This window comes from Astyanax mexicanus, chromosome 10 (genome assembly GCF_023375975.1).
Source record: "Astyanax mexicanus isolate ESR-SI-001 chromosome 10, AstMex3_surface, whole genome shotgun sequence".
NCBI classification, from domain to species: Eukaryota; Metazoa; Chordata; class Actinopteri; order Characiformes; family Acestrorhamphidae; genus Astyanax; species Astyanax mexicanus.
The window spans coordinates 9,781,672-9,798,165 of record NC_064417.1 but is presented as its reverse complement, the minus strand read 5'-3'; positions in this window follow the sequence as shown (position 1 = coordinate 9,798,165).

The following is a 16,494-nucleotide window of genomic DNA, read 5'->3' as shown; positions in this document are numbered from 1 at the left end:
TATGCATTATAAATTGTAGTAGTAGTAACTTAAAGTAGTTAATGTGAATTCCTCAGTATCTATTATCACTTATTTAGTATGCACTATGAATTGTTCAGTTTCTACTGTAATTTATTTAGTATACACTATGTACATTGTGTGCCACTATGTATTACTCAGTATCTAATATACGTTTTTGTTCTTTCAATAGCTGCTGTTATTTATTTAGTGTATATTGTTAACAATTACAAATTGTTCAGTACCTACTATTAATAATTAAGTATGCACTATGAAATTCTCTCTAATCCCTGGAGAAATACAGCCCCACATGTGGAGGGTTTTAACATGAACTGTGTGTAAGTAAGTAATGGTCTGGTGCTGCTGTCTGATCAGCTTTATAAGGTAGGGGTTTCTCATAAAGAGGCCAGCGACTGGAGGCACAAGGTACTTTACACTTTAGGTCATCTTCTCATGTTCCCATAGCAACCTCACCTACCAATTTTCCCAGCAGTGGGATGGACAATTCTCCAGATCCCCCCTGAAGAGTGTTTCTGTACCGTAAGGCTAAAGTACAGCTTCTAACACATGGTGGAGGTAGTTTCACATGTGCTATTGATCCCTGGAAGGACACAGTAAAATCCTGCCCTTCAAATACACCCCAGCAGCTGATGTTTTGGACAGGGGTAGATGAGAAAAATACTGTAGATATGTGGTTAATACAGGGGTTGGACAATAAAACTGAAACACCTGTCATTTCAGTGTGCAAGGTTTCATTGCTAAATTGGAGCAGCCTGGTGGCCAATCTTCAATAATTGCACATTGCACCAGTAAGAGCAGAGTGTGAAGGTTCAATTAGCAGGGTTAGAGCACAGTTTTGCTCAAAATATTGCAATGCACACAACATTATGGGTGACATACCAGAGTTCAAAAGAGGACAAATTGTTGGTGCACGTCTTGCTGGTGTATCTGTGACCAAGACAGCAAGTCTTTGTGATGTATCAAGAGCCACGGTATCCAGGGTAATGTCAGCATACCACCAAGAAGGACCAACCACATCCAACAGGAAGTCTGAAAGGGTTGTTCGGGTGCTAACCCGGATTGTATCCAAAAAACATTAAAACCACGGCTGCTCAATTCACTGCAGAATTCAATGTGCACCCCAACTCTCCTGTTTCCACCAGAACTGTCCGTCGGGACAATAAAGTATTGTGGTCTAAAACCAGGTGTTTCAGTTTCATTGTCCAACCCCTGTAATTTCTAGTTGAGTCTGATGCCGCCAATATTTGCTCTGTGGTGTAAAATGTACAGTCTTTAGTCTATTTTCACACATTTCTATGGAGATATTTTGTTTAGGTTGTAAATCTGCTTTGGCTGCTGACTCATCTCTGCTCTTTGGTTTGAGCAGGTTTGTGTAGAGCTGGATAATACAGCTCTTTGATGGCTTTGTTTTACAATGATACACACACACAACACTGGACAAGCTGGTTCCCCAGCATACACACACAGGGCCGCCGCTCTGCATACGCAGACAACGCAGCCAGCGTTAGGCCTCAACCATTTTGCAGTTGCAGGGAGCCAAATTGACTGAGAATGAAATGTGTTGAAATTATGACATTATTAAATTTAAAACCCAATGTGAATTATTTATGATACGCTCATCTTTTTTGTCTTTAAACATTGCATGGGGCACCTACTCTACTACTTAAAAGCGGCACGTTATTATTTTTGTGCATAATATAATGCCCCCACCCCTATTGCCTGAAATGGCACGGCTCGGTTTGTTCTGTTGGTTGTTGCCAGATGTGACATTTTCCAGTCAAATAAATAATCAAAAAATGCATGGAGGCGCTAAATCTTGCGCATGTTTAACCATTTTTAAAGTGTATGTGGCCATTCTATACAAAAACTTGTCCAGTGCAATATTTGTGTAAGTTAAAAACTTAAAATAAAATAAACAAATAGGATGAAAAATCGTAACTTATCTGGCAACCTTAGTCCTAACTAAAGTAGCAACGCTACTTGAGTTTGGCAGGAGACAAGTTCACCGCGCGAAGTTGCTACTAAATGGTAATTCAACTATGAAGCGACGGTTTGAGTCTGGAGCTGAGAAGAAGAAAAAGAAGCAGAAAGATGAGGCCCATGCATCCCTTTCTGGTGAGTAACTTCGATGATAAAGGTTTAAATAGTTTTGATTACTTCATGTTCAGTGGTGTTGCCTGAGCTAGTTACGTTGGCTTTGCTGATTTGGTAGCTTTAAACGCTTAACTAGAAACTAATCTGGGTATTGCAAGGCACGTGGCACGTTTGCAAATAGTAGTAGTGTAGTTTGAAGATTTTTAGTGACTTTAATAAAAAATTAATAAACAGAGTAGCCTACCTATTGACTAATGCCGTCAGTGCACTATCCAAATGGTCTGTATGACAGCAGGATCAGACAGCTCTATAGATTTTGACAGGCTGATATAAATACACCACGAATATAAACGATAATTTCATAACCTTTAAGGCTGGCTTGTGTAAATGACGTGTCCACTGCTTAAAATAGACATGCATCGTTTCATTTATTATTTATACATTATAAATAGTACTCTTGTTCTGTTCTTCACTGTTATTGGCCTTACTTATAACGTTGTAAATATTCACAGTTACATGTGTAATTTTAATAAATAGTAAAATTTTGCGTAAACCTTTTGTGTTTGTGTGTGTGTGTGTGTTTTTTTTTGTTTTTTGTTTTTTTTGGGGGGGGGGCCTCCCTGACCAGTTATGCTTAGGGCCTCCAAAACCTTAGCAGCGGCCCTGTACACACTCACACACACACACACACACACACACACACACACACACACTCAGGTGTTTTTTTTTTTTTTACATTTTAATCAAATAAAAATGTAATAATTGTCATGTGTAATAGTATTCAGCCCCCCTATATCAATATAGAGCCACCTTACACTGCTATTACAGCTGCACATATTTTTGGCTTATGTCTCGATCAGCTTTTCACATCTCAAGCTTAGCCATTAAATTGCTATTATTTGAACAGCAATTTTCATGTCTTGCCACAAAAGCTCAGTGGTATTTAGGTCAGGACCTGGCCATTCTAACACATTAATATCTGATTTGAACCGTTTCACTGTAGCTCTGGCTGTATGTTTAGGGTCATTGTCTTGCTGGACTTTTCCAGTCTCAAGTCTTTTGCAGCTTCTAACAGGTTTTCCAAGATTTCCGAGGATTCCCCTGTATTTAGCACCATCCATCCAATCAACTCTGATCAGCTTCTCCGTCCCTGCTGAAGAAAAAAAATCCACACAGCATGATTCTGCCACCACCATGTATCACAGTTGTGGTGATGTGTTCATGGTGATGCGAAGTGTTACTTTTCTGCCACACATAGCATTTTGTTTTTGGTCAAAAAGTTTGGTCTCATCTGACCACAGCACCTTCTTCCACGTTTGCTGCGATTGCAAACAGCAATTCATATGTCTTTCTTTCAACAATGGTTTTCTTATTACCACTCTTCCATAAAGGCCAGGTTTGTGGAGTGTAAAACTTATAATTGTCCTGTGGGCAGATTCTCCCACCTAAGCTGTGGATTTCTGCTGCTCCTCCAGTGTGACCATGGGCCTCTGATGACCATCTGTCAGTTTGTGTAGATGGCCATGTCCTGGTAGGTTTGCAGGTGTAGAACTTTTTCTATTTTAGGATGATGGGTTGAACAGTGCTCATTGGGATGCTCAAAGCTTGGAATATGTTTTATAACCTAACCCTGCTTTAAACTTCTCTACAACTTTATCTCTGACCTGTCTGGTGAGATCATTGGTCTTTATGATGCTGTTTGTTCACTAGTGGTCTGTAATAAACCACTGAAGCCCCTACAGAACAGGTGTACATCTCTAGAAAAAAAATAAGAGACCACTTAAAATGTTTATTTATTTTTTTTACCAAATTGAAAACCTCTGGAATATTATCAAAAGGAAGATCACAAGCCATCAAACCAAGCTGAACTGCTTGTTTTTTTGTACCAGGAGTAAAGGCATAAAGTTATCCAAAAGAAGTGTGTAAGACTGGTGGAGGAGAACATGCAAAGGTGCATGAAAACTGTGATTACAATCGAGGGCTATTTTACCACATATTAATTTCTAAACTCTTAAAACTTTATGAATATGAACTTGCCTTTGCATTATTTGAGATCTGAAAGCTCTGAACCTTTTTTGTTATTTCAGCCATTTCTCATTTTCTGCAAATAAATGCTCTAAATGACAGTCTTTTTATTCGGAATTTGGGAGAAATGTTGTGAGTAGTTTATAGAATAAAACAACAATGTTCATTTTACTGAAATATATACCTATAAATAGCAAAATCAGAGAAACTGACTCAGAAACTGAAGTGGTCTCTTAATTTTTGTTCCAGAGCTGTATATATACTGAGACTAAATTACACACTAGACTCTATAAACTAAATAAGTTACTTCTGAAGGCAACTGATTGCATGACTTTTATTTAGGGGGCTAATTACTTTTGGTCTCATGTTTCAGATTTTTGTTTGATGACAATTTTGAAAATCTTTCCTAGGGCGGCCTGATGAGTACCAGTTTCATCATAACATTTTTGATGGTCTTTGCCACTGTACTTTAAAATACTTAAAAAATTCAAAGTTTAACTGACTTTTATTCTTTTTTTTTTTTTTTTTTTTTTTTTTTTTATTTAAAAATTGGCATCTAAGCAAGAGGTGCTACTTTCAAGAATCTAAAACATAAAACTTTTTTTATGTTAATTTGGTATTAATCTACAATGCAAAACATAAAAAAATTTAGTTGCAGCAGTGATCATGTACAAAAAGCCCCTTTTTGGTGTTAATAGTAGGGATGTTCTGACCCAATCTACTGAATTGGGATTTAAGCTCATCCAGATGTTTGATGTTTGTATGTTTAATGTATCAGGTATCACCTGTTTTTGTTTCATCATGACATCAGTCCCTCTCACAACCATTGTAAAGAAAAATGTCAGGCTCATTATTTGTGCTGTAACTGCTAATTTTAATGATCTATAATGTATAATACTAACAAAATCCACTAATTAATCTTCATATGGGTAGTTTTTTTTTTACGTAAAACTGGAAAAGACAAGAACAGTGCTGAAAGAAGAAGATGCAGCAGAGCCATTGTGCTCAGTAAGAGAGAAAGCTCCAGAATTAACTCTCATCTCCATTAGTCACACCCGATTAGTCTGCTTAATTACTCATATCTCCCCCGACACGCAGCGCAGCGCTCTCACCCGATCAATCACTCCGCCAGCTTCTTCTGCAGCACTGACTCTCTGCAGATCACATTCACTCGTCTGCAGAACCCTCCAAGTAAGAGTTCAGTGTCTGAAGTTTACGCCTTTTACACTGGAGATACGAGATTAATTAATTTCACATCTACTGAGCTCCAAACTTTAAAATCAGGCATGAAAGATGTCTGGTACCATGATCCAGAACAAAATTGGGTCAGAACAAAAGGTGGACTTAGTCCAGATCAAAAGGAACAGTGGTTGGGTTGGTGTGTCCATTTTTTGCTAGTCGTCTCTATTGCAGTGATAGCCCATTGCATAGGTGATATAGGTAAATGCTAGGGGTGCTGTCCATCAATAATACAGTTAATTAGAATCAGCAAATATTTGTCCCACATCACTACTGTTAGTGTGTTAGTGCACAAGCTGACAGCCTCATTCATCACTGCTTACATTACATTACATTACATTACATTACATTTGGCAGACGCTTTTGTCCAAAGCGACTTACAATAGTCAAGTACAAAAGTAATAGAATTTAAAGGTAAAACATTGTTTAGATAGGGCTTAAAGGAGGTCGAAGGGAAGTAAGGGGGTAGAAAAGTGAAGGAGGGGAAGAAGGAAATGAGGTTAGAAGTAGTTAGTGTGTTAGAGGTGTTAGGAGAGTAAGTGCTCTTTGAAGAGCTCTGTCTTCAGGAGTGTATTAAAGATAGTGAGAGATTCTCCTGATCTGGTAGTAGAAGGTAGTTAGTTAGAGGTGTTAGGAGAGTAAGTGCTCTTTGAAGAGCTCTGTCCTCAGGAGTTTCTTAAAGATGAGAGTGAGAGATTCTCCTGATCTGGTAGTGGAAGGAAGTCAAAGCATTATTACACACTGGCTACCAGACTGGGTTAAGTTCAGTACCACAGCATTAGCACATTATCTACTGGACTTGTCTAAATGTGTTAAAGCTGTTTCAGCCCATTATATACTAGACTCATTCCACACATTGCCACCTTAGCATTTGCATTGCTAGTGTTAGCATAGGCTATCAACCTTACTACCAACATTGCTACTACAGCATTTTGGATTAAAAGTTTACAGGTTATGGAATACACTACATTGCTCTCGTAATAGGATAAACTGTATTCGATGGTACAAGACAGAGTAAGTTGTTGTCAATAATGGCACAAATATAGATAAACGCTGCAGATCCAGGGGTTTATAGACAAAGATAATTGTGATAAACTGAGATGCTGGTGCTGTTCTTTACCCACTGTATGCGTTTTTGGACGGTATGGGGGTAGATGCTGGTGTTTCAGGGAGCCTCCGTGTCTATGTTACCTTCTGGCTCTCTACCTTTAGTTAGACTGTTGGAGTCATTAGCCACACTCTGATAATATTTCATTTCTTTCTCTGTTTTACATAAATCCAGTCAAAACTAATATTATCTTTCCACCTTCCTCTGAGATATTGACTGCCCACCTGTCCAGCCTGATACAGATGAATGTTCGACCCTCAGGTTCTCCTGTCACCTGTCTGGAAAGACTGAAGGAAGTTTCTGGAAGTCAGCCTTCCTCATCACCCACAACATGCAGCTGCTCACCGCACAGTTCATGCCAATAGCCTTGAACTAGTTGCTCACTCTCCACTACCGACTACATTGAAGTTTATATGAACTTGATCATCATGAACTAGAATTATTTTTAACTGCTTCCATTGCTGGTGTGGGTATTCACATGAATATATTAGACCTATGTGGATGTATTTTGACTTTTCTTGTCTGACTAGAGGAGGATGTTTCCCCGTTTAATGTTTTATGTTTTGTCTGATTCTCTGTCCTGCTATACAAAATTCTGTTAAGCTGCTTAATGTCATTTGTTGTAAAAATCGCTATAAGAACTAATTTGATTTAAATAGTTCATTTTAATGTGATTTTAATTTTTATTCCAGATTTTTGGGTTCTTAGTTATAGCCACACCCACTCTATAATGCATAACTCCTTTTTATTTATTTACCCCCTTATACTATAAACAATCTGCCTTTAGACACAATTCCATTAACTGCTTTTTTTTAGCTCCAGTGTCAGAGTACACCTCTAAAAACACAACCTCAGCTTTTGACCAGCATAGGGTACACTGTAACCAATTCCTCAGTTATAGGCCTCAAGAGCAAGTTATCATTTTTTGGCTGACTACTGTCGTAACTGCAGTAACTCCTCATAGTATTTTACTCATTATTTACAGTGAAATTCAACTACAATTTTGTATTAATATATTTGTAATAATTCTACAGTACTTGATTGACAACAAAAATACCCTAAACATTTAAAGTACAAAGGCTTATTATAAAGAATATTTACAATAATATAATGTATTTATTTATGCCAAACCTTACTCAAAAATCTCTGTAATTTGTTTACTGTTAATTACTATTATATTCTTATTATACACTATTATATGCTGTAATATTTCCCCACAGTGAATTACTGTAATTTTACAATGCTTTATTGGCAACTTTAATGTTAAGTTTTTAAAGTGTATGTTTTCATTTCAGTTTGATAGTTTAAGATGGTTTACCAGCATGAGCAACCTAACCAAGCTAATAAACCAGTAACCACCACAGTTCAGCAGGGTAAAGGACTGGTGTACATGGTATTTTGCTTTAAAGCACTGTTTCAGGGTGAGGCTGGCCTTTAACACTGTAATGAATATGATTGTATGAACAGGGCTGTGACTGGGCCCAGAGCAGCACTTTTACCCAAGCTTAAATAAAAATCCCCTGATTTATTTTACTCTTATCTTAATAAGAAATGCTGCAGCAGCAAGTTGGTATTCTATCTGATGGAGAATCCCTCAGGGGAATGAAGCAGGCTGATAATTATGTTAGAAAGGTCTCCTGGTGGCTCTGTAAAGGTCATTGCCTTCAGATGGGGCTCTAATGGTCAGTGCAGCTCAGATGGCCTCATCACAACCACACACAAGACAAGTGGACAGCTCAGAGACCAGAAATCCATACAATTAGCCTTAACTCTATTCTCTTGAATTACAATGTAGGTACACCACAGCCCCTATACTGCAATGTGTTCATGAGCCACAATATCGCAAAATATAATGGACGGTCTCAGGCAGGCTTGTTCTGATAAGACAAAGAGTCTTACCACAATAGGGTATCTCTGCCTTACAAAACGTTTTTCAAACACTATTTTGGATAGTCTACCTCTTGGTGAGAGATCAGTAACTGCTAGACATGCCTTTGTTGTCAAAGTTGGCAGATTTGAGAGGGAGGCATCATTGGACTGAGAGGAAAATAATGTTTTTTTATATTTAATATTTTGATTTTTCACCATCTAGGCCACATCTGCTATCCAGCTTCCATTGCATTTGTTTGCTCTTGTGTACCACATCGCCCCAACAGCTGGCATAATGATCAGGGAACCGCCTCATATGACAGTCAGTCACCCCAAGTAGTGATACAAAGGACACTAATACTTCAATAATTCAGTCATATGAAAAAGTTTGGGCACCCCTATTAATTTTAATCATTTTTAGTTCTAAATATTTGGGTGTTTGCAACAGCCATTTCAGTTTGATATATCTAATAACTGATGGACACAGTAATATTTCAGGATTGAAATGAGGTTTATTGTACTAACAGAAAATGTGCAATATGCATTAAACCAAAATTTGACTGGTGCAAAAGTATGGGCACCCTTATCATTTTATTGATTTGAATACTCCTAATTACTTTTTACTGACTTACTGAAGCACAAAATTGGTTTGGTAACCTCATTGAGCTTTGAACTTCATAGCTAGGTGTATCCAATCATGAGAAAAGGTATTTAAGGTGGCCAATAGCAAGTTGTTCTCCTATTTGAATCTCCTGATCTTCCTGAAAAGTGGCATCATGGGCTCATCAAAACAACTCTCAAATGATCTAAAAACAAAGATTGTTCAACATAGTTGTTCAGGGAAAGGATACAAAAAGTTGTCTCAGAGATTTAACCTGTCAGTTTCCACTGTGAGGAACATAGTAAGGAAATGGAAGTTCTTGTTAAGCCCAGAAGTGGCAGGCCAAGAAAATATCAGAAAGGCAGAGAAGAAGAATGGTGAGAACAGTCAAGGACAATCCACAGACCCCCTCCAAAGAGCTGCAGCATCATCTTGCTGCTGATGGTGTCACTGTGCATCGGTCAACAAAACAGCGCACTTTGCACAAGGAGAAGCTGTATGGGTGAGTGATGCAAAAGAAGCCATTTCTGCAAGCACACCACAAACAGAGTCGCCTGAGGTGTGCTTTTGCCCAAACTTTTTCATATGACTGTATGTGTAGCACATCTGGTGGCCATGTGTTGCCATTTATGGCAGGGCTTCCAACAGACATTTTCAGCAGGATAATGCTCACAATCTATTTTCATGCCTTGCACCAACCCCATTAAATTAGTTTGGAGTTTAGGAGTACAGTATATGTATGCCAATGGTTGTGGTGATCTGGAAGTGAGGTGTGTTCAGGTAAATTTCTGGCGTGTTTGTATCTTGGCGGCGGAAAACACAGGTGTGCCACTGACTGTAATGAACCTACACAACAATCTTCAGAGTCTATTCCTGTCTTTGCAAAGCAGGCATACACCACCGCTCATAAAACACACACACACAGATGCGTGGCAGTGAGCAAACCCAACTTTTACCTTAACAATAAACAGAATAAAGAATAAAATAACATTACTATTTCCTTAAATGAGCTGCTGGTGTACCTTCACAGCGAGAATATGCAGGTCATTATCCTCTGCTGAGATGTGCAAAAGCCCACGCTGTTAAGATACGAATTCAACAAAGTCAGAGCACACCTCGTGCCTCTTAAAGGGAATGGCAAGTGACACACTGATTGGTTTATTTTAATGTTACGCCCAAAACACACCCATGATTATGTAAGAGAATTAGTTCATGCCTTTTGCGGGTTTGAGCTGCACGAGGCTTATTTTTTGCATCATCACAAAACCAAAGACACAACGACACGCCCTAAATCCAGCTGTGTGGTGTGCAATTGACGTATCACCTATAAATCGCTAAAATAGGGCCCTTGGTTTTCCTTTCCTGGGGCATTCCTGATAAGAGCCAGTTTCATCATAATGTTTTTTAATGGTCTCTGCGACTGCACTTGAGGATACTTTCAAAGTTTAGTTTTTTTCTTTATTTAGTTGAGTAGTTCTTGCCTTAATATGGATTAGAACATTACTCAAATAGGGCTCCTCACTGTGTACCAACTCTACCTCTTCACAACTTTACAACTGATGCTCTCAAACACATTAAGAGGACAAGACAGTCATATATATTAACTCTTGACGACTTCAGCACAGCTGTTAACTGAAAGCCATTTCAGGTGACTATAACTCGTAAAGCTGACTGAGCAAATCCAGCCAAGATGTGAAAAACTTTAATCTATTCAAGACTTTGAAGAATCTAAAATATATAATATATTTTGGTTTGTTTAACATTTTATTTACTGAGTAATTTCATATGATTTTCTTCATAGTTTGGATGAGTTTATTATTAGGCCCAATCCCATTTCACACCTTGGCCCTACCATGTACCCCTACCCCTTGTTTTTGAGTGTAACCCTTCCCCTTGGAAGAGAGTAACAAGGGGAAGGGGTGAAATCCTCCACCCTTAGAATTGGGACAACCTTTAAGCACCGGCTACATCACCAAAAGTGCTTACGTTCATTAACCTAGCTGCTAACTAGCTAGAGGGGTATGGGGTAGGGCCAAGGGGTGAAATGGGATTGGGCCTTAATCTACAATGCAGAACTTTTTACAATAATGAAGAAAGACTGATTTGTTTTGGCTGGTCTTGATGAATGTTGGGTGTATGTTAAGAGTAAATCAATGGTATTTTAGGCACTTTGTTTGTCTTATTTTAATGTTTTTAGAATGTTCATCCACATTTTTTGTACCTCACTGTAGAGGCCTTTCTCATGTTGCCCACCCTACTTATCCTGATCCCTCATCCTGGCAACACCGCTGTGTTTATAGTCATTTATCAATTGCCCAAATCCCTTTTCCTTTAATATAGGGTGTTTATGGGGACCCTGTCTCTTGTGTGTCCCCATATAGGGCCTCCTAAACATTAGCAGGCATTGAACCTTCCCTAAGCCTGGCTATAGCTCTCTCTCTCTCTCTCTCTCTCTCTCTCTCTCTCTCTCTCTCTCTCTCTCTCTCCCCTAAACACATTAGCATTTGAAAGGCCTGGCTCAGGCTTAGGGCCCGTGGAAGGAGGGAGGTGGTGGGGGTGCGGTGAGAAGCAGAGGTTTCCTCTCAGCCAAACTATTATCCCTCGCTGGCTTTGCAAAGCTTTTAAAAGAGCTCTTTGTCAAGTCAGCCTGACCGTCCTTATTCATTCCAGCACAAACGCTCGTTAAGCCCTTTATCCTAATGGCTGCTCGTTACAGCGTTTCTCCTTCTGCTGCTACCTGTCATCACCTGCCAGCTTCTGACGTCTCCCAAACATCTCCTGGCAGTGGGTTTTATTAACCACTCTGTGTGACGTAACTCTTATGTAATATTTTTAGTGAATGGATTTGTCAAGTAACATTATTTGCTTTTTTAATTAGTTTGACAAGTTTTTCAAAAAGAGCAGAAAACAGCAGAGAAAATACATTGGTGTGAAAAAGTATTTGCTTCTTCATGATTTCTTATTTTTTGCATGTTTGTCACTCTTAAATGTTTTTGATCATAAACAAATTTAAAGATTATACAAAGACAACACAAGCAAACACAAAATGCAATTTTGAAATTAAAGTTTCATTATTAAGGGAGAAAAAATCTAAATCTACATGGTTCTGCGTGAAAAAGCATTTGCAGCCTAAACCTAATAGTTGGTTGGGCTACCCTTAGCAGCAACAACTGCAATCAAGTTTTTGCAGTAATTTGCAATGAGTTTGGATGCATTTTGGCTGCACTCTTCTTTACAGAATTGTTGTAATTTCACCATATTGGACGGTTTTTGAGCATGAACGGCCTTTTTAAAGTCATGCCACAACAACTCAATCGGATTCAGGTCAGGACTTTGACTAGGCCACTCCAAAGTCTTCACTTTGTTTTTCTCCAGCCATTTAGAGGTGGACTTGCTGGTGTGTTTTGGATCATTGTCCTGCTACAGAACCCAAGTTTCTTTAAGCTTGAGGTCACAAACAAATGGCCAGATATTCTCCTTCTGGGTTTTTTCAAAGACAGCGGAATTTATGGTTCCATTTATCACAGCAAGTCTAAAACATAAAAACAGCAAAACATCTCCAGATCATCACTCTACCACCACCATGTTTTACTGTAGGTATGATGCTCTTTTTCTGAAATGTGGTACTTTTACACCAGATTTGATGGGGCACACACCTTCCAAAATGTTCAACATTTGTCTTATTAGTCCTCAAAGTATTTTCCCAAAAGTCTTAGGGATCACAAGATGTTTTCTGGCAAAATTACGACGAGGTTTAATGTTCTTTTTGCTGAGCAGTGGTTCTTGTGTTGGCACTTTTGAGTATCTTTTTGTCTACTTTGAGTGACAAACATGCAAAAAATAAGAAATTATGAAGAGATATATATATAGACATTCCTCCTGTTGATATTATAGGCTGTAGAGGGACAAATATTAAAATCTCTATCAACCTTTCTTTAAGGAAAGGCATCTGTTGCATCCATGCAAATGAAAAATACTGTTTCCCTGATTCACCTTTTGTGGATATTTGTATCAAAACATAATTACACTTGCCTGTTGACATAATTTGTTTAAACTCACACCATTATGGCACCTGTCTCAATCATATTTGGAATTTCTTGCAAGCCTGAAATTCAGAAATGAATGCATATTTTAGAAAAGTGAGCCACTGAGTAGATAAAACATTAAATGCATTTTGGTTTCATACTGTCTGCAGTCAAATAGAAGTCAAAGTTACTTTAATAAAGACAGCTTTCCATTTGCTTTCTTATTCTTTCTTATTCTTTTCAAACTCTCCCAACTTTTTTTCTGAGCTGAAGTTATACAATGATATAATAAGCAATAACAACTACATCATTCTCAGTTTTAAAGTCTCTTTTCATTTCTATGCTAATGATACTCAACATGACATTGTAAGTTTAGTCACTCTTACCAACTATTAAAGCCTGTATATCTGAGAACTTTCTTAGGCCAAATGGGGACAAGACAGATGTATTTATTGTGGATCAGAAAAATGTGTCCAAAAGGGTTCAGTTAGATCTTAATCATCTGGGTCTGATTTTTGATCCCCATTTAAATGTTGCTGGTCATACCAAAAAGCTTCTTTAATGAAGCTTCCTTCAGCTTAGAAACATCAGCAAGACCGGAAAATTCCTGACCTTTTTGAACACTGAGAAAATAATTCATGTCTTTGTCTCCTCAAAGTTAAACTATTATAATGCCCTGTTCACCTGTCTGAGTCAGAGAGACGTGTCTTGACTGCAGCTTGTACAAAATGCAGCTGCTCGTCTTTTAACCAGTTTAAAATCATAGGGATCACATTACCCCAGTGTTGGCCTCTCTTCACTGGTTAGCAGTAAGATACAGAATCGATTTTTAAATTTTAGTGTTGACCTACCAGGCTGTTCATAATGAGGCCTCAGCTTACATTTCTGAGATTTTATGTTCACTTAATAATGTAAGGTCACTAAGGTCCTCCAACCAAGAATTACTGACTGTTCCTTGAACTAAATTAAACATAAAGGGTGACTGGGCTTTTGCAGCTTACGCTCCCAGACTGTGGAATGATCTCCGTACTGACATCAGACTCTCAGCATCGGCTCATGTCTTTAAGAAATGTTTAAAGTCGTATTTTTATTCTTGTTTTTTTTTGTAGTGTATGAATATTAATTAGTTTGTGCTTCGAATATTTTAATTGTTTTTATATATTTACATTTTGTCTGTGAAGCACTTTGTAAATCGCTATGGAAAAGCTTTATATAAATAAAGATTACTTACTACTTTTCTACCATTAACTCATTAGTTATTACTTTAATTCAAATGATAATTTAATTGTCTAAACAAATATAATCATTCAGAATTGTTGTTAGCTAGGTTAGCTAACGTTAGCTAATGTTAACTACTTTATTTCAGTGAGGAATGTTTTAGCTAACGTTAGCTAGATTAGCTAACGTTAGCTACTTTATTTTAGTGGGGAATGTTTTAGCTAACGTTAGCTGGGTTAGCTAGGGGGGGTTGGGGGGGACTCAGATATATGTATATATATATATATATATATATATATATATATATATATATATATATATATATATATATATATATATATATATATATATATGTATATATATTAGTCTTTAAATTATATAACATAACTCCATAAAACCATGAAGCAGTATGCTAAGTTAAAAAAACTTAGATTAATTCAAACTACATGTATAATAAACAGTACTGTGCTAACGTTTTAGGCACCAAAGTAATATGATTGTTTTTACAGGGACAAAGCACCACATATGATTTGAACAGATGCAAATAAACATAAATACAGTAACACATAACAAGGAATTCTCATTTTTAACTAAGTATGTCGTATCTTGTGATCCGACCTGAAGAACAAAGTGTAGAGATTCCAGATTTCTCCTGGATGCTCCTCAGCCAGCATGTGTATATGTTCAGTTCCGTCAGCAGCTCACCTGATTTACCAATTTACCAAACCAGGAGTAGATATGATGAGAAATAACTCTATTAACTCTATTAGGAGGAGAGATTAGGAGATGTTTTATTAAGGAAAACCGGGCTATAAAAGCTCTGCTATTTGTAAAAGTGCTGTTTGTATTTATTGTATTTTTAGTGTTTTACTGAGCTAATAAACACTTACTGCACAGATAAGAAGCTTTTTCTTTACTGTTCATAACAGAAATATTTTTAATGTAATAAATTAAATTGTGCAATTTATGCTTTCAAATGAGCTTTTTTTATACCATATCAGCATCTGGAGACGAATATCGCACAGGGAACCTCGACTACGCTCCCTCTCCCTGTATTCTCCTCAGCCTCTCGTTTCTCTGTCGCCGCGTTCTGTTAAACGCTGTACATTAGCACTGGTCTCTGCGTTCTAAATCACGCCCTATCACAGGAATAGTGCACTATATTGTGTGTTAATCAGTGGTAAATAGTGCACTGTTTCTGTGATAGGAAGAGAGTGATTTAGAACGCACCACCACGCTGCCCCCCCTCCGCTCAGATAACAGCCACGCCTGAACAGAGGCTGCGCTTCTGATTGGTTGTGAGTCTCCGTGTCATGACCAAGAGTCACAGCCTCTGTTTGGAAGGAGTGGCTGTTCTCCAGCGGAGGAGGGGCAGCGCCCTAGAGGTGTTTCTGTAACAAATCACCTGCCTTAATAACTAACCTCAAAAATACGGGACAAATCGCGTCCCGGATCAATTCAATACGTAGCGCGTATTTTACTGCCCAAATACGGTGACGATTACGGATTTCAAGGGACGGTTGGTAACCCTATGCACAGCACAACATAGCAGTCTGTTAAGTCAGGTACAGACAAGTTAATATACTAAGTGGTGAGCACCACTTAATATGTGGTGCTCACCACTTAATGTCTGGTGCTCACCACTTAGTATGTGGTGCTCACCACTTAGTAAGTAGTGCTTACCCCTTAGTAAACGGTGCTCACCACTTAGTATGTGGTGTTCACCACTTTTTACAAAAAAAAAAATACACCACATCCCTTCAGGGGCTCCACATTTATATAATTTAACACAAAACTCCAAAATTATTGTGGGTAAATAACTTTGTTTCAAGCATGTGATGCTTATTTAAACTGAGAGCAATGTAAAAAATCACATTGTGTATCTGTGTGTATCACACAAACCATGGAGAACAGAAAGAGGAGAAGAGAAGTGTCTAAATACTTGAGAACCAAAATTGTGGAAAAATATCAACAATCTCCGTCATCAACCATCAACCAAGTCCATCTCCAGAGATCTTGATGTTCCTTTGTCCACAGTGCGCAACATAATCAAGAAGTTTACAACACATGGAAAATTTTGATGAAAGGTTGTAACGCAGGATAGTCCGGATGGTGGATAATTTACTACAATCGAGTTCCAAAGAAATTCAAGCTGTCCTGCAGGCTCAGGGTGCATCAGTATCAGTGTGAAATATCTGTTGACATTAAAACGAAAAAAAAGGCTATGGCTGGAGACTTGGGAGGATCCCACTGTGAAAACATAAACATAAAAAAGCTAAACTACAGTTTGCCAAAAT